This window comes from Rhinolophus sinicus, linkage group LG05 (assembly GCF_036562045.2).
Source record: "Rhinolophus sinicus isolate RSC01 linkage group LG05, ASM3656204v1, whole genome shotgun sequence".
NCBI lineage: Eukaryota > Metazoa > Chordata > Mammalia > Chiroptera > Rhinolophidae > Rhinolophus > Rhinolophus sinicus.
In genome coordinates this window covers 12677681-12696575 of record NC_133755.1, presented here as the reverse complement: position 1 = coordinate 12696575, position 18895 = coordinate 12677681, and the positions used below count along the sequence as shown (strand labels likewise).

General features: G+C 44.4%; 1 protein-coding gene across 7 annotated transcripts in view; it reads left to right on the top strand.

Moving 5' to 3' along the window:
• The first annotated feature begins 13772 nt into the window (after positions 1–13772).
• PUM2 (pumilio RNA binding family member 2) overlaps positions 13773–18895 on the top strand; it is an 89907-nt gene continuing 84784 nt past the window's right edge. For 2 of the 7 annotated variants that reach the window (XM_019755800.2, XM_019755551.2), the window contains exon 1: positions 14006–14255. The gene's annotated coding sequence lies outside the window, so the exon portion shown is untranslated. Of the gene's footprint in view, positions 13940–13999; positions 14256–18895 lie in introns of those variants that run through there. The other 5 variants (XM_074331734.1, XM_074331733.1, XM_074331730.1 and 2 more) reach the window with 4 other exon arrangements.

Sequence of the window (18895 nt, the reverse complement as noted above, 5' to 3'; positions counted from 1 at the left end):
TAGCTGAAGAGGATTCTACACGTAAAATGTAAACTCCAACCAATTGTAAATGGAAAGACAGTGATGTGATGTCATGTGCATATCAGCAAAGATATCAAGAGGCACTCTTTCCAGGCCAGACAGCGTGGGATGAGGGACACAGATGACAAAGCCTCAGAATTTAGGGTGAGGAAGCTATGAACAGGACCAGGACAGAGATGTTTTCGCCAATCATATCTGACTAAGGGTTTCACCACTTCCATACTATGAAGAGAGTGGATTTAATGCCAGAATGCCATTCTAGAACAGAGTCGAAACAAAAATTTCTGCGACGGTGGATACGTTCTCTATAGGCACTAATACAGCAGCACTAGTTATATGTGGCTACTGAGCACTTGAAATGAGGTTAGTGCAATTGAGGAAGTGCTTTTCTCATTTTACTTAATTTGCATGGATTAAAATATTTCCATAGGCCCATGTGGTTAGTGGCTACCATACTAGATAGTCCAGCTCTACACAGTTTGTGGTCATTGCATAATTGACTACTGGTTTCTTGTGTTATTTTGGTAGTTTTCAGTTGTCTCAGATAATTACAAAATTATTTTTGTGTAAATAATATTTTTAGTTAAAGAGCCCTTCTTATTCATGTAGGTCAACTTTGCAGAGCTCTGGAGTCCTGTGTAGGCAAGTTAAATGAACTCAGCTGCTAATTGTGGTCCAGATGGAGTCCAGAGTGGGCAAAGCAGATGAGAAACCACTCCCAGAGAGAGGCATCATTGAAGCACAATAATGAACGACAGCTATCTGGGTGTTTCTTCCTGGTGTTATGAAGGGCTTTGTGAATGGGTAAAGTGCCATGTAGATGTTTCTACTGGAGAGATTTCTGCCAACGATCCCATTCCTACTTGAACCTTCTGCACAAAAGCCTATCAGACAGAGGTCTGAAGAAGAGGTGGCATTGATTGTCCTCTTCAGACCAGCACCCATGGGATTTCTTATGCACGGGGAGTAACAGAGCCAGGATAGCGAAGATGGGGAAAGCGAATATATGGGGAGAGGGGATAGAATGGGATCAACAGGAAAGGGAAATTATCTGGTGTCTGAGGTAAGAAACCAGCAATTTCTTGGGCCCCCTAGTAAGAATTTATTAGTGTATAAACAACAGGATCCCCGTTGAACCCCAAAGGCTCAGAAGCCTTTTGGAGTCCATAAATCTATGGGAAGATGGGGGTTTGAGGTGGGTTGACACCATAGGTCAGCAGGGCCTCTGCCCTGAAGAAGCTGGTAGAAAGTAAGGTTAGAGCTTAGAACTGCCAAGCAAGTAATGGAGGAGGGGAAGAACCAGCTTGGGGGTTCCATGGTCTGAGAAGACCAGGGAGGCTGAGGTCTGTTGGCTATGGCAGACCGAAACCAGTCCTCCCAGAACCATCTCCCACCTGTCATACCTAAGTGTCCTGCAGCTTCCGTGGGGTCCCTGTGAAGCCCCATTGCCAGCTTGTCATCACTCGTACAAGGGTGCAGACTCTGCCTGTGGCCCCATCAGCTCTCAGCAGTGGTGCTGGGAGGAAAAAGAGCAGTCTGGGACCAAAACACTTTGCTTCAGACAGTGTGTTTTACTATAAGCCTCACTGGCTGCTGTCCCCTGTGTAAAACACAAATCCTGAGTACTTCACAGGAATCCTGTAAGTATAACCCAGAAGTTCCCACTTCCCATCAACCCGCGGCTGTAAATTCAGGGAGTCAGATGTCCTGCTCTTGTTCCCACTCATCCACTCGAGGCTCCAAGTCCCTGCAAATTCCCCTCGAGTGTTTTGGGGAGATCTCAGGCAGCGCCTCATGTGTGCGCATGAACCAGACTGTCAGCGTCAGCCACCTCCTGCCCTGCTCTCCGCCAATGTGCTCTGCTCACGATGCTGCAGCAAGAGCATCTCATCTCTGCCTCATCACAAGCGCCCCCCATGAAAAGGCAATGTCTGTCCCAAGAATACTCTCTTTATGTTTCCAAAGCTGCTGACTGAGGAGGAGCCAAGGTGGTGGGCCCCAGGCAGAAATTTCCTTCATTTTGTGAAATCTTTATAGCCTGGAGTAACCTGCTTGTTTCACCCAAATGCCCAGATCTCAGCAACTTGCAGCTGCCAAATAAGGTCATTAAAAAAAAAAAAAGTAACCTAATTTTTAATAATGATAAGACCCTCCTTTACCTCCCAGCTCCCTCTCTCTGAGCTGGAAGCCCAGTTGACAGTGCCTCCCTTCGGTATTTTGAGGCCCTCAGAAAGGCTTGCGCGGCCGGCATTTACTCTTCCTTGTCACTCACCAGCTTCCCCTGCCTGGAGGACATCCCCGGTGCCCAGACTCTGCAAACGACAACCTCTGGCCAGCCCTGCAGCAGGTCTGGGTTGTCTCGGAAGTTCCATGTACAAATGTGCTGAAAAAGACGAAGTGCTGTACTCAGAGTTCAGAGGGTTCCCAGACAGAAACTGAAAAAGCTGCAAGCCCACAAGATGCATCTCTCCTCCCCTGAGTCAGAGAACAGCCCCGCTGAAAGCATCCCCAGAGATGACCCAAAGTAGTGTCCTTATTCTACTTGTAAGGGCAGCCCCAGCCCATTGGGCTGGTCACCACCGGAACTCAGGATGGGTTGCGTGGGCCAGGCAGGGAGCACCAAATCCTGGAAACCAGATTGCATCAGCCTTTCTGTGTTCTGAGCCTCATCCAGCTATTTCGTATGTACACCCAAGTGTTTACAGGTGACTTCACCCCCTCCGGTTGCCAGAGAGAAGATAGCCATTGCAGAAGTCCCGCCACTCCCAGAGTCCTGTAGGAAATCTGAGCTGGGCCTGTGGCCGCTGTGCCTAAAAGTAAACGGGTGAGGCCAACCTGTAAGACCACAGGGTTGTCATGACCCACTGATGATTCTGTGGCTCTTCCATTGCCCTCCAGGACTTGGCACCCAGGGGACCTCTTCCAGTGTCAGACGGGCCCTGGGCTCAATGCTTCAGCGCCAGTGTCAGGGCTGAGCTCCATTCGAAACTCCCACCATGACTGGCTTATAACTTGGTCCCCTTCTATCTCTACCAGAGACCTCCTCACCCAAATACCCTGCCCTGAAGAAACATCTTTTTCCAGTTTCTGCTTCCCCACCAGACACAGCCATCTTCCTTGCCCCCAGCATACCACAATGCCAGTGCCCAGGGCAGCTCCAGGGTGGCGAAGGGAGAGAGACTGTCAGCAGGTGGAGCTCTGGGTCCAGAGCACAGGGTAGTAGGTGATAGAGATATCCCTCCATCTCTCAGGGATTTAGCAACAGTTAGGAGGAGGGGCTGGGGGTCCTCATGACGAGGAGCAGTGACGGAAACCTCCAGAGGCTGCCCCGTGCCTCCTTGACTCAACAGCAGCCCGTGACACAGGCAGCGTTGAATCTGCTGCAGGTGGAGAGGCATCCCTCCACTGCCTCCCCCATGGAGAAAAAACAAAGGACTCTGAATTGAAGGTGGTCTGGGCCCTCTCCTGAGCCAACCTCGGCCCCTTGCTGTGGCCCTGTGGTCCATATCCCAGAAATCTCCAGGTCCTAGAACAGTCCTCAAAGGCCTAACACAGTGCTTGGCACATACTCAGTAAATATTCACCAAATGAATGGATGACTCTGAAAGTAAGGCCTGCTTACCTGTAGCTGCTGGTTTCATGGCAAAACAGCTTTGCAGCTTCCGTATCCTCTGTGTATCGGCGTGATGCCCCATTCCCCTCACTGTCTCAGTCCCTGTCTTTCAGCAAGAACTCTAAGGGACTGCTGCAGTGTCCTCTCTGCTAGTCTTGCTCAGCACGGACGGAATCAGTGCTTGGGAGGCCCCCATGATTCTCATTTTTACTAGTCTGGGCAGAATCCTGCCCTCACTCCTGTCAGACTGGTTTTGAAGGCTCCATTTCACAGGGCCTGCACTTCTAGAAACATAAACACTTCACAGTGTCATCTCTCCCACTGCTCAACCTTACTTTCCCGGGGCAGCTGCCCACTCTGGTGAGGACAGAAACAGAACTAGATAGCACTCTCACTGACCATGTCTCTTCAGAGGACCTGGAGGTCATCCCTATAAAAGCTTTTTCCCAGAGACACTTAGGCAAGCTTGAGGAGCCACCTTCCCATGAGGAGTTCATTCACTCATTCCACACATATTTCTTATGTATTTACCACATATAGGAGCTGGGGTACAGCAGTGAACACAAAAAACGTCCCTGCCCTCACAGAGCTAGTGCGGGAAGACAGACCATAAACAAACAGATAATACCGTGGGCGGTGCTACGTGCCATGAAGAAAAATCCATCAGAGTAAGGGGATACAGAATGGCAGGGAAAGACGTAAGTGTGTGTGTGTGTTATCTAAGGAAGAGTCTTCAGAGGTCTTCCCAACAAAGTGAATTTGAGCAGAGACATGGAGGAAGTGAGGAAGTGAGCTATGTGTGACTCTGGGGGGGAAATGGTTCAGAAAGGGGAATTAAAAACACAAAAACCCTGAAGCAAGGGTGCTGGTGTGTTTGAGGAACAGCTAAGTATCCACCGTGATTTCAGTAAGGGTGACGGGTAGATCTGAGAGGTAGCAAGGAGTCAGATCACAAATGTCATGGCAAACATTCTAGATTTGTTCCAAGTGACGTGAGAAGGCCTTAAAAGTCTCTAAGCAGAGGAGAGACATAGTCTGACTTGAGTAATAAAAGGAACACACTGGCTCTGGGTACAGAATAGACTAGAACTGGGCAAGGGTAGAGGCAGGGAGACAAGGCTTTGCAGTAATCCCGCTGAGGGTGGCAGTAATGGAAGTGGTAGGAAATGGATGGAATCTGGATCTATTTGTTTCAAAGGCAGAGCCAACAAGGTTTTCTGATGCATTGCATGTGCAGTATTAAAGGAAGATAAAGGTCATGGATGACACCAGGGATGAGTCAGAATGTTGATCTGAGCAAACAGGAAGAATGAAGCTATCATGAAGAAATGCTTTCAGTGCTGGGATCTGGTATTTCTCTGAAGAGAAAATGAAAATCAGGAATCAAGAAAGAGATAGGCCAAGGACCCGGACACAGTAATCATAGTCCACTAAAGAGGGTGACCCTGCCAATGTGTATGCCGATGGGCATGTACGTACACAGGGGCACAATGAGGTCATGCCAGTCATGTTGGGCATGTGGGTACATGCAGGTGATCCTAAGGCGTGTGTGGTGGGTGACACTACAGGTGGGCATTCAGATATGCATGTACCATGAGGTACACCCAGAAGAATATCATTCAAGTTGCAGCCTGGAAGGGCAGCTACTCACCTCATTTGAACAATGTATGTACTAGATCTTGGACTTGAATAGTCCAATAAAATTCATCCAGCTCTAACATCTGTAGCAAAACCTTGAGTTTTTATTTGGGACTTTGTGTAGATAGTGAAAGGATTAGTTGAAAATGAGGAGCACATAACCCTGGAATGAGAACCACAATCAGTTTACTCTAAATTATCATAGACAATGTACTATAAATGCTGTGCAGAAGGTTCTGATCTTGGCCTTCAGTTTCTCCTCACTTGGAAGCTGGTGAAAAGCCATGAATTAGTGCAGCCAAGAGAATGAATAATAATCTCTCCCTCTTGGATTTCCTCAGTCCAAGGATTCTTCCGTGACCTCCTTTGTGGGAACCATGCTGGGACTGTCCCACATGGTGTAGTCTGCTCTAGGATGTTTACTTCTCACTTCAAACTATATGTTACTGTTCATGGTCAAGGATTCATAGGTTTTAGGGCAGCGGGGGGGGGGGGGGGCTCAGTTGGTTGGAGCTCAGTGCTCATAACACCAACGTTGCCGGTTGGATTCCCGCATGGACCAGTGAGACAACTGAGTGAAGCGCCCTCCACAACTAGCGTGAGGACAGTGGGTTGATTTGGAGCTGCGCTGTGCCCTCCGCAACTTGACTTGGAGCTGATGGGTCCTGGAAGGGCACACTGTTCCCCAATATTCCCCAATAAAAATTAAAAAAAAATGTTTAAGGATTCATAGGTTTTGCTTATGTCTGTATTTCAAAGGAAGTTTTGCTTCTCTGTAATGCTCTATAAAATGCTGAATGTTGGCTCTACCTGTCAACCTGAGATGGCCACGTGATGCGGCAGTCCTGTCGCCCATGTCACGCTGTGCTTTCTCTCTGGGATCCTCCTCCTCAACGAGCTTCGGTGATGGAGAGACTTTGTAAAGCCCCTTTGACACACACACACACAGGGGACCTCACACTGAGGCTGAATGAGTGGGAAACACTCTTTGTTTCCTCTTCTACACCAACTGAAGGAAAAAACTGTTTCTCCTGCTACTCTCAATACTTCACTTCTGGTCACCAAATGTAGTGACCACCCACACCAAACAATTCCCCAATTCTCTGTGGACAGCAACTGAATGTCCTACAATTCAGCTCGGTTCAGTTCTGACACTATCTCCCTGGGATTATTGTAGACCCACAAGTTAAGGGGAAGACTCATTCCCCACCCCTACTTCAGCTGCCAACACACACCCAGATTGTTCCTTGTGCTTCTAACCTATTGGCTATAAATCAGAAGTTGCCAGATTCCCACAACACCCTCTTTGGGTTCGATGATTTGCTGAAGAGGCTCACAGAACTCAGGAAAATAGTTTATTTACTAGATTATGGGTTTATTATAAAAGGATACAAGTCAGAATAGCCAGACCGAAGAGATACATAAGGCAAGGAGTGGGGGAAGGGGTACAGAGGAATTTCCTTGCCCTCTCCAGCTGTGTGACCCTCCCAGCACCCCCACCTACTCACCAATCCAAAAGTTCTCTGAACTCTGTTGTTTAGGGCTTTTATAGAGGCTTCATTATGCAGCATGTTTGATTAACTCATTGGCCATTAGTGATTAATTCAACCTCCAACACCTCTCCAGAGGTGAGGGATAGGCTGAAAGTTCCAACCCTCTAATTACCTGGTTGGTTACTCTGGCATCCAGTCCCTACCCTTATGGGCTTTCCAAATGTCACTCAGGTATGGTTGAAAAATGACTTACTATGAATAACAAACGACACCTTTATCTCTATTTTCACTGAGGGAATTCCAAAGGTTTTAACAGCTCTGCCAGGAATGGCGATGACCAAATTTATATTTCTTATTATTGTCAATGTAAGCAATGTCCAAACCTGTAGAGAATTTTTTTTACTTGATCCACTATTTATTACATATAATTGAAACACCATTCACTGAAACATAGTACTAACACTGCAGAAAAGGGGTTAAAATCAGGAAAGCATTCATTCTGTAAAAACGAACATGAAAACTGAAGAAAGTTCTTCCCTATATAAATCACATTTTTGAAGTATGCATTTTGTCCCATAAAAAGCCGATTCATTTCCAGTACCATGGCGACCTAGGAAAATATGAAATTACCATGGTTTCACGTAGGGGTCAATTTTCAAACTAGTAGACGTGGGTTCCTTTTTGTCCCTTATTCATGTTTACATTTACCAATGGTCTTACATCACCTTTTAGGATACAGCCCTGTAGAGAATTTTTATAAGATTTTCCTTGAGCCAAATTGACGACAATGCTGGGAAGCAAGATCTTAAACGCTCTGGAGAATGACAGTTTGCTGTTTCTTTCATACCTTTGGAATTAAGGAGGAAGCATAAGGAAGATTTCATGAAGGTGGGAGAAAGCAAAGTACAGTATAGTTAACAAGATTATGTGCTTCCTTGAAGGTGGTTACGAATTGGAGGGGTCTGGAAAAGAGTATTATTTCTGGCCTTTCGAAGGTGTTAACTTAGTGCACAAAAGCACAAATCTTTTATTAAAGAAGTTATAGGCCTGGGGCACGACTACACACTATGATCTGGCCAGTTAGGAATGTATGATCAGAATACCCTGTGAGGTTACTTTTGGTTAGATTTCTTACAGTGCCTCTTTTTCATCCACATTATAAATCACAGTATCACAGTGAGCCTACTGCACTACTGGGAAATTTTCTATAATATTTTGTATATATTTTTCCTATGTGAATGCATCTCTAGTTTACTGACAAAATGAGAAAATATAATCTACATGTAAAAATCTCCATTCCTGGCAGTCTATAAAGTACGAGATACCAGTAGATTTTCCTCGACACCATAGACTAATGGTGATTTTTATTTTTGAATTTATGAGCATAATTTGACTCCCTGACTTACCTTCTCACAGCCTCAGAATCACCTCAATGGTATGCAAGCCATGCTCTGGGAATTATGGAAGTGTGTGGCAAGTCTGAGGTAGTGCCGCCTCCTGGTGCGTTTTCACCTTTGCCTTAGTCAGAGACATTGGCCAGTCATGGCTCTCCCTGTCTCCAGGATCTAAACTTTCTTATTTTTAAGCCAAGAAAAGCCCTACTCTCCACCATGCACAAATGCAAGGAATACCCAGTATTTTCCTCCTGAGACCATAATAAGCTGGGAGAGCCCCACCCTATCCAGGCATGTTTACATTCAGGGAAATGCCTCCGGCTCTCCTTTAATATTCAGTGAGCTCTCTTTCAGGGGTCAATGGAACCTGTAAGATTAGGACAGCACAGGTCTCACGCATAAACATTCAGAGAAGATAAGCAAACCCACAGTTACCATAGCTTATCCAAGCTAGAACAACTGTTTCAAAACATACCACAGTCCAGATGCCTACTGTTTTATTGCCTGTCACGGGAAAACAATAGTCAAGGTTTAGCTAACAGTGGGATCTTTACTTTGTGAAGGCTTTAGGGCAAGGGAGCAACAAGCCACGTTGCTCCTTAGAATACCACCAGAATGACAGAAGGAAATGGTGGAAATGACTTTGAGACTGGAAAGAAAAGCTTTGGAGAAATGTTCTACTTGAGACTGAACATTTCACTTGGAGATCAAGGGATTATTCTATGTTACGTAAGGTCACCAGACTAAGAACATCTAAGAAAAATTTCCTCATAATTTAAAAAATGGGAAATTGATGTAAACCAAGCCTCCACAAACAGACAATTCCTTAAGAAACTGGGCTCAGTCCTGGAAGCGGCAGGGGCCTTCCGGCAGCTACGCACAAGTTGGTCAGGGCTCTTGCTTTGCTCCACTACTGAGATAGGTCTCTAAGAGACCATGCTGCTACGACAGGACAAGCCAGGAAGCAAAGTGGATATGACCATAGTTTGCCATCTTCTAGGACCCTTTTAGCTGACAGATCAAGAAAAAGCCAATGGGAGTAAAATACACCCTTGACTGGATGGCATGGGTCTTGGCAAAAAATGTTCAAGAGAATCTAGGCCCTCCAGCAAGAATTCAACTTAGTGCTGACAGCTTTTTCGTCAGGTTACAGAAAAGTGGCTTAAAACTACAGAAAAATGGCTTAAAACTATATCCAATACTCAAACTATAGCTCTAAAGGTAAGATACATTGGTCCCAGATGAATAAGAAAGCTATCAAAAAGATTTCACTTGCAACAGCTCAAAACAAAAAGAAAGTGTGCCAGATCTGCCCATGGAACCTTGAGTAGCCAGAAAAAAAAAGAAGTGGCCTTTCCACCTTTCCATTAGGCGCATGGGGAGTTGGGGGGGTGGGGGGGTGGGTTGGGAAGGAGCACATCACACAAAAGACAGAGAATAAATACTGAATTAAAACAAATCAATAGGTAAATGATGGATAAAACATAGAATGCAAACATTATAAACCCTGACAAAGCGAAAAATACTATAAGCAAAACATTAGGAAGTATGGGGAAGAGGTAGAAGGAAGTGAAAGTGCTAATTTTCATGCTTTTTAGACTCTTCCATAAGAAAAGAGAAACTCTTTTGACCAATAGTGAAGCACACAGTTTGAAAAAGTTATCCCGTCCTACTAATGATTTTTATAATTTTGTTTAACCTTTGAGAACCCTTTTATGAATCAAGCTCTCTTGCAAAGAAGAAATATACATCTGAGTAGTTTCTTTAGTTATTTCTCTTGTTAAATTCAAGTAAGACTAAATTCAACACAGTGTTTTAAAAATAGCAAGTGCAGATTGACCCTATTCCTGCTACTATCTGTGTAGTTCTCATCAAACCACTATCTGTATCTATGCATGTAACAGTGGTGTTCGCCAAATGTGGATATTAGTATTTCAGTGATATTAAAATTGGGATGACTCAAACTTTTCTGTATTTCTTGTTCTAAAAAAAAATAGTTATAAAAAGAGTTTGTAAGAAGTTTCATAAGCAATCCCAGTGGAAAAGGGGCATTTGCCTAGGGAATATTAAGATGGCATTATGCTGATACGATCTGTCTATACTGGTGGTTTTCAATGGCTACGTTTTATAAACAGTCGAGGAGCTTTCTAAAAATATCAATATCTAGGCTTCGGCTCACACCCATGAAATCAAAATCTCTGGGGTGGGGCCTGGGAGATGTTATATTTTAAATGTTTCCCCGGTGAGTCTGATATGCAAATCGGGTTAAGAACCACTTGTCTCAACAGGCCATGTAGACACATTTGTAAGATGCAACACACGTTACTGGAAAGTCGGAACACTCCTATCATACGCCTCCTCCAGCCCACAGGAGCATCCACAGGACCTGTTACTAAAGAAGAAGGGGAGAATGAATACTCTGGGTAGGATACTCCTGTGTTTCACTGAAAATAAGACCTAGCCAGACCATCAACTCTAATGCGTCTTTTGGAACAAAAATTAATATAAGACCTGGTCTTATTTTACTACAATAGAAAACCCGGTCTTATATAATTAAACAATTATATGGTATAATATAATAAATATAATATACCAGGTCTTATAAGACCTGGTCTTACATAATATAAGACCAGGTCTTATATTAATTTTTGTTCCAAAAGACACATTACAGCTGATTGTCTGGCTAGGTCTTATTTTCGGGGAAACACGGTAGCATTATTGGCAGCAGTCTGAGTTCCCTTGTGGTCATAAAAGGCCTGTCAGCAGGAACTGGGGCATCATGCTTTCTTGTTTATATCCAGGAGAGAGAGACTGGCTCAGAGAGAGATGCTCTGAGTTGACACCTCTTTGTGTCTCACTGGCTCAAAATGGATGACACATCCATTACAGAACCAGTTCCTATCAAGTCAGATGAAATTACTGTGGTTGGTTTACCAATGCTTCTTAAACTTTATTGTGTAGAGGATTGCCCAGGAATCTTGTTAAAATGCAGATTCTGAATCAGTAATTCTGGGGCCGAGATTCTGCATTTCTAACAAGCTCCCCAACGTGATTAGAGTGGTTGTCAGGCTTCAATTACAATGTCCACCTTAACGATCTAATATTTATAGTAGCTGAGGAGTGCATTCTTTCTTTGTAGGTAAATCTACAAGAGAAGCCAATTATAAAGAGAGGGTGTTTAATGAGCAAGGCCAGATTGCAAAGCATGTGTGAAGGCACAGAGTCAAGAAACTGCTCACTGGCTTAGGGAATCAGGAGCTAGAGATAGGGGGAGTCAGATCACTAAAGGGCTGGGCTTTAACCTGTGTTCTGCAGAGTACAAAACCTCTAAGAGATTTTCCATGAAAAAATAAAGTCTTCTAGAATCCAATTTGTTTGGGAAATGTTGCATACTATGTCTCTCTCTTGGATATTTACAACGTACATTTTTATTTTAAAGGTGCAAAGAAGTCTGGTAGTAGCCTTTTATCAATAGAGATAATACCTCATAGACAGAATGGGCTATATAATATGCAGAGCCCAGTGTAAAATGAAACTAAAGGGCCTCTTTTCCAAAAACTATTGACTTTCTAGATGGGGACAACAGAACAGTAAACCAATTGTGGAACCCTTCTAAAGCCTAAGGTCTGCACAGGTCACATGCCTACAAAGCTGCCCTGCTCATGGGGATACTGGAGCATTAAATGAGACCATGTATGGAAAGTGCTTTAGTGCTTGCATACTGTAAGCAGTAAATAAATAAATAACCATGTTATACACATGGCTCTTAGGACTCTCGGTTGTAACAGAAACTCACTTTATCTAGCTGAAGCAAAAAAGCAGAATTTATTATAAGGATCGAGGCATGTGTTACAGAATCCAAGGGTAGAGGCTGCCAGCAAGGAACAGGAAGAAAGGGGAAGAGAAACATTGCCAGGACTCGCCTTTTCTCTCTGAACTCCACTCTTCTCTAAGGGCTCCCTATCCACCTGGTGGGACAAGTCAGCCCAGAGATGCCTGGCTCAACAGACTTCTCAGGGGGATATTGGGGTCCCTTGGTCCCAATTCCGAATTCTGAGGGAGGGAGGGTCTCTGATGGCTCCACCTATTTTCACCTAGATTAAACAAGATTAAATAACTATATAAACTCTTCTGCTATTATCAGCCCAATGGAAGGGGAAGGATAAGGCAGGCAAAATATGTCCATCCCAGTGTCTTCCATATTTACTTGATCATGGGACATTTCTTAAAGTAATGCCTATTAGCACTAAACAGAACACACTTGGGAAATGTAGGTGTGGGTGACAGGAAGCAACAGAATGGTTGAAGAAAAGGCATGAGTGCCAGGAATCAGATTTTCATTTTAGATGGCAGTGATCACAACTAACTGAAGGGAGTGAGACTGAACACGGGAAGGCTAATTAAGGGCCTGCTACAGAAATCCAGACCTGGGAAGCAGAGGAAAAGACTGTCTCCAGAAATATTTAGGAAGTAAAAATCTGCAAGGCTTCACAAGTTGCCTTGGTGGAGAGAGGGGTATAAGAGGAAGAGACAAGGATGGTTCAAAGGACTAATTTGGGGGCACTGAATAGGTGGTGGCACCACCAACTATTGAGATAATGCAAGAATTGGTGGGTGGGAGATGTGTTCCGTTTTTAACATGCTCGGTGCCAGGAAGACTATTCAAGTGGAAATACCTAAAAACCTTAAATTTAGGCCAGAGGTAAAAGCTTGAGATAGATTTCAATGTCATATGTTTTTTGGTAATAATTAAACACTGGGGAGTTCATGCATTCAACACAATTGTTAAACACCGGACGCAGGTCTAGGCACTGGGGAACACAGCATGCACAAGACAATCAATGGTCCCTGTAGGTCCTCGTGGAGCTTACAGTCGCCCAGAAAGATAAGCAAAGATAAACAAGGCACTCTGTTTCCTAAGTACAGAATGTCAGGAGAGCCGGGAGTTGTGCAAACCATGGAAAAGAAAACAAGTTGGATACAGTGCCGGTGCCCTACCACATTACAGCTGTGTGACAGGGAGAGGCCACGAATTGGGTCTCCTGCGTGGAATGGCCACTACCAAAGCCACGGAGCCCGGCCAGGCCGGGAGCACCGGCGTGGAGTCTCCAACTGCGGAGGGGGGTGTGCTTGGCAAGGGCAGGCAGCGAGTAATGAAAATCAGTCACGAGTGAGAATCACCGGCCCAGCAGGAAAGACCCGAGTTTCCTTTGTGTTTACCCAGGCCAAGCGTTGCGGGCCGGCAATTTGCTGAGTTGGCTCTACCTGCCAGGAGGCAACGACTAGTAGAATGACAGTCCATGTAAGGAGTTCACTTTTCCACCCAAAATGCGTCTCCATCGTCTTGCTGCGAGGAGAGGGTAAGGGTGAAACCTAAAGGCCTGGATTACCATCAGGCTTCTGTGGGTACCAGCACCCCGGAAGCAGAAGGCGAGCAGTACATCGCAGTTGGGGGAGAACAATGAGCCACCCAGGAGGAAGCGGGGGGCGGGGGGGGGTAAGCGAATTCGGAAGTCGAGGCCCCACGCGGGAAGACAGCCAAAAGCAGCACTCGGAAACACCACGCCTGCGCCGCCCTTGTCGGGCGCGCGCTCCCGCCAGGGGCAGCCGCCGAGCCGAGAACCTGCTGCGAGCCCCCAAGGTGCAGGCGGGGGAGCACACGCCGGAGGAACGGCAGAAACGCGCGGGCGCAGAGAGCGTGCGCACGCGCAGAGCTCCCGCCGGCCGGCGCCGGGAGCGCGGGAGAAGCGTCGGAAGCCACTGAGAGGAGCCGCACGTCGGTGAGTACTTGCCCCCTCCTCCCCTTTCTCCCGGAGTGCACTGCGCGCGCCCGGTGGGCGGGGGGAGGGGAGGGGAGGGGTGGCGGCGGCGGCAGCCATGTTGTTGTGAGTCTCTGTGTCTCACCCTCGGTGCTTCGGTGGTTCGGAGGAGGAGGGGGAGGAGAAGGAGGAGGTGGGGTGGGGGGGAGGGAGGTAGGTGGAGAAAGAAGATATTGCCGCCACCGAAGGCGGAGGAGGGGAGGACGTCTAAGAGCGACGCCGCCTTGTGCCCAACGGTCGGTGTTCCCGGCTGAGGCAGCGCGGCCGCAGCAGCCCCGTAAGTCTCTCCGCGCTTGCTCCCTATCCCCGTCCTCTGGCGCCGCAGGGGCTGGCTCCTCGAGCTTTGTGTGGCGGCCTCGGCGGGAGCAGCCCGCGGGTGGGAGGGCGGACGGGGCCTGCGGGCTGCCCGGGGCCGCTGCGGCCTGGGGCCCGCTCGCACAATGCAGGGGGAGGGGTGCCGGAAGGGGGTGTGCGCCCGGCGTGGGGGGCTCTCGGCTTTCCCGCTTCCTTCCCTCCCCCACGCCACAGTCTCGCGGCGCTTCGGTTTAGGCGCGCTTGGGGTTCGTCTCCGAGCTGTCCGTCCGCCCAGCTCTTGGGTTCCGAAAGGGGGGAGAAGCCGGGTGGATCCAGAGACGCGTGCGAGTTGGAAGTGGGCGAAGAGGAAGAAGTGGGTTTATGAAAACAACCGTGGGAATTCTCGCGGGCCCGAGTGTGTCCAGGAAAAGCTTGCGGTAGACAGGTGTGGGTATGAAAGGAACAGCGACTTGGGTTCGACTTGTTAGGTGCCCTTAGTAAGGAATGTTGCGTTGTTTTTTTGCTATTGGAACAGATTTCGGTCCTCAAAAATACGTAAATTAAAGTCAAAGAAAAGATTCGAGGTTTCAAACATTTTAGCAATAGTTTTGTATCTGAATGGGGCTACATTTTGGGAAAACAAATTGTTTTCAAGTTTTATGCCCAAACACGCTTGTAAAAAGTTAGTGCTACTTCTGAGAAGAACATAGCTAGGGAAAACCCACTTTTCTTAACTTAGCTTTTCATTCTAACAAATGTTTAAGCATGGGGGGGGGTATTGCGGACATATTAGCTGTAATGACAATCATATCAGTTAAAATCAGGACTTACTACTTTGTGAGTTTTTAACTTGTTAAAACTGGAGACAGATTTTCTTTATAAAGGTTTTTAGAGAAATCTTTATTAGACAAAAATGTTTTTACATGCTTAAGAGAAATGTAATGCATGTAAAAGTATTGTAGGTCAAGAAAACAGTTTTAATAAAGGGAGTTACCTAACGATTTTAAAAACTTGTTTACTGCTTAAAAAACTTGTTTACTGCTGAGATTCACGTTTAATAGGTGACTAAACCATGTGACCGTAGAGTATTGGAGGATGATTTAAGGAATTCTGGCTAGGAATCCTGTTAAAAGTAAAGATTGATATTTTTAATTGACTAAGTTTCTGTTCTTAGTCTTTCGATATCCTGCTTTTTAAAAATTATTTGCTTCATCTGCAGTCATCGTAAATAGTTCTCGGCATTTTCCTTACTACAAGAGTGTCTTTGAAAGTCCAATTTTTGGTGAAATTAAGTTATTTAGAACTGTCTTTTGGTGTCCTCAAGTGTGGTTTTTGTACGCAAAAAACATTTACTTTTAATTAAAAACAAACAGATCGGAATCCTGGTTCTTAAAGTTTGGTATTTTTTAAGTTCATTTTTCATATTTCACAAGTCTAGCTATTTTATCTTCAAGTTAGATTTCCTATTAACAAACCTAAACATCTTCAAACAAAAGTTATGTGTAATTTTAATACAGTTTTCTTAATTTGAGTCCAAAGTTCTCTTAGATGTTCCAATACTTTAGTAAGATTTCAACTTTTTAAAAAGAAGTCTAAATTACTGCCATCAAGGTTGTCATTTTAATAGGCCAATTTTTTTAGGCATTACAAGTGTATAAACCAAATAATGCAGTCTTAACATACACTAACATTAGGATTTTGGTTCTCTTAGATCTTCAGTACTTGTTTGTAAATCTTTTCTGGTGGTGAGACAATTTGTCTTCCTGCGTAGGTACTGTCTTCCTGTGTAGGTACTTATCCTGACTGGCAGGAGTAATTATGATCACAGATTTGGGCCAGGTATGAATCCAAAGCCAATCTTCTCAGTGACCAGACTGCCTCCTTTTTATAGACACTGATAGGATCTTCATGATTTTAAGTTGTATGTGGGTTCCTGTCCCCTGAACTCAAGTTCTGCATACTTCCTAATTCAACGACCTTTAAACTTGGTGGGTTTCTAAGACAGTGTTCTGTATTTTTAAGTTTTCTTAGAACGTGGATATTTTAAACAGCCAAATGTGTCTCATGTGGCTTTGGCTTGCCTTCACAGTTTGAGGCCATTTTACTGACAGGTGTCATTAAGATAAAAATTGTACTTATAACTGGCTATATTGGTTTGTGACAGATTTCTTGATGTTTTTTCTAAGAAGGCATAAAAAATAGTCCTACTTGCTCCAATTGTCCCATCTCCTCACTCTTGCGTTTGACGAATTTGGAAGAGGAACTGATCGAGAATGGCTCAGCCCTTTTCTTTTTCTCTTTGGGAGTCTGCCCCCTGCAGAAAGCACTTTGTTCTGCTGCTTCTTGAGGCCACCAGGGATAGACTCTTCCCTTTCCGGAGGAGGAGTATGGCTACCCAGTGCTACCTGTGACTGGGTTAGGATAATTATGGGGTGTGGTGGTAAGCTCGGTTGGCCTGAGTCTAAATTATGCTTTCCAGTGTAGCTTCATCAGTAATAAAGTAGCCATTTGGATTGCCATCAGTCTAACTCCTGTGTCTCTCACTTCTGAATTCTGATTTTGGGAAATGGTTTCCTCAGACTCTGTCACTTAGATGCTAATAATTTTAGTAGTGATTTTTGTTTAGCAACATAATAGACATTTTTTATTTAAAATTTACTGCTTTTGTAATGGAAAACATGAATTTGCTGATAAATATATTTTCAAGCTTTTCTAGTGAAGCACTATAGCCTTATTACATAGGTGGATGCGTGATAAATGCTTTTTTTTCCCTCAGAGTTTCAGGTAGCAGTTTGTTGAGTGAGAGACATAAGTTTAAAAGGTTAAAATGTATACACATTTTTTTTCTTTTTTTTTATTGGGGAAGGGGAACAGGACTTTATTGGGGGAACAGTGTGTCAATTTTAGTTGCGGAGGGTGCCGTTCAGCTTCAAGTTGTTGTCCTTTTAGTCTTAGTTGTGGAGGGCGCAGCTCGGCTCCAGGTCCAGTTGCCATTATTAGTTGCAGGGGGCACAGCCCACCATCCCTTGCGGGACTCGAGGAATTGAACTGGCAACCTTGTGGTTGAGAGCCCACTGGCCCATGGGGGAATCAAACCGGCAGCCTTCAGAGTTAGGAGCATGGAGCTCCAACCACCTGAGCCACCGGGCCGGCCCCTGTATACACGTTTTAAGAAAGGAAAAAACTATTAAAATTGTAATACTCAATGTATACTGATAACAAAAAAGGAATACAAGTCATGTGTATACATTTTTTTGGCACCCCCGGTATTTTCTTTTCCTTAGTGGCGTTTTCTTCCAGTAACTCAAAAGATCCAGTTTCTTTATAAATGAAAAATTCAAGATTTGCCTAATCAGTCACCTTCCAGAGAGTCATTTTAATTCTTAATGAAATTGTGGTAAATTTTGTCTTTTGGTGACTTTTTAATGAAAAGTTATATTTTACCCTTGTATGGCTCCTTTTTATATTTCTTAAAAGTGCTTTAGAGAATTAGAAAGGATTGGTTATTCATGCATGTTGACAGTTTATGTCATAGTTTCTTTAATATATTCCACCTCTGCAAATTTAGCCACGGAAATCCCACCTGTTTTCAGTTCACGTATCAGATTTTCACTTAACTTCTTACTCTCTTACTATTTTGTCGTGGACAGATAAAAGATTTTAGAATACTGGAAAACATCCAGATGTGTATAACTTCTGTGCATATGCCAGGATTTCACTGTAGCTGTCAAGTAGAAAAACAGGGAAGAGGTGTGAAAGGAGAAGGGAGAAGAGGTAGTTGGTGTGTCAGAATACTTTGATTGCAAATTGGACAGGGAAAAAAGGCAGGCAGTATCACCTACCTAAGGTAAAGTGTATATTGGACTACAAAAATGCTTCCTGGAAGGGATTTGGTGAAATTGACTATAAAATGACACTACAAAACCACTTATTCAATACTTGCCTAGAAGAATAAAAGCTGCAAGTGACTGCCAGAGTACATAAAAAAAAATGGTGTGTGGTGGGGGATGCTTTTTTACATTTTTTTCCCTCTTATTCCTGAAAAATGAGTATGTAGAGAACCTAGTTTGGGGATAGTTCTTTGTGGACATCTTATGACGAGTAGCAAGTTCTAGATCTCAAAGTGGCGGTCTCTGATTGTAGGCACTATTTCTGAAAGTTCTTAGTGATCAGTGGGAGATAGTCTTAACTTGACTGTATAAGATATAACTGGTTTTCATTCAGATATTAAAGAAGGTAAATGAGTGGTAGAGGCAACATGACCCCAAATTTGTCTTTGTTAGGCAGTCAAATGAGGCAAATTGTAGGTAGAGAAAAATATGGAATGTATTGTATGATTTATTAAATACCTGAAAGAATTAAATACAGATAAAGAGCTACTTAACGTCTTTCGTTTTGGTGACCAGGTCATTTATTAACATCTACACAGTATTTTATCAGCACTTTTAAGATAATTAAATGCAAAACATTAAGTTTTTTTAAGGTAAAACCTGAATCTTTAAAACCAATTCAACATAAACAGAATTAATATTGGAAGTTTAGAAAGAATGATAACTCCAAGTTTTGCCTGAATGTTTTTTCTTGGCTCTCCTTGCAGTTGCTTACTTGATGAAAAGTAATTGA